Genomic DNA, 579 nt, shown 5'->3' with positions numbered 1-579 from the left:
GTCGGATTGACCACAAGAGTAATCACTTTTAGTAGTATAGTCTATGATATGCTATATAATATAATTTGACAAAGACATCATTCTAGATTTATACTCGACTGGAAATAAAAACTTGTGGCCTTTCATGATACAAACTTTGACTTGAGGATAATCACTATAGTACGCTGATGTTGTTTGTGGTATTTGTAGGTATGAATATTATTTTGAATGTCCGTTTGAGTTGTGGTTATCCATTATTCAATCTATATATTCATTCATTTTATTCAGTTGAACTAAAGCCCTTAGTATGTAAAAGGAAAACGTATATTAAATGTTTCTGTTTATGAAACGTTTTCTTCTTTTACTGATAAGAATACTTTTTCTTCTTCTTGTAATGATGTGATTTTTTTTCTTGCTATGATAAGAATAATTTTTTCTTCTTTTTGTACTGATAAAAATACGTTTTTTCTTCTTGTATTGATAAGAATATTTTGTTTTTCTTCTTGTACTGATAAGAATACATTTCTCCTTTCTCATAAGAATGTATCTCAAAATCCAACGGCCTTTTTCCTCTCGGAGATCTTGAATATTTCACGCGGT

The sequence above is a fragment of the Penaeus monodon genome, chromosome 32 (genome assembly GCF_015228065.2).
Source record: "Penaeus monodon isolate SGIC_2016 chromosome 32, NSTDA_Pmon_1, whole genome shotgun sequence".
Taxonomy (NCBI): domain Eukaryota; kingdom Metazoa; phylum Arthropoda; class Malacostraca; order Decapoda; family Penaeidae; genus Penaeus; species Penaeus monodon.
The sequence above is the reverse complement of the archived record's forward strand: the minus strand, read 5'-3'. Positions refer to the sequence as shown.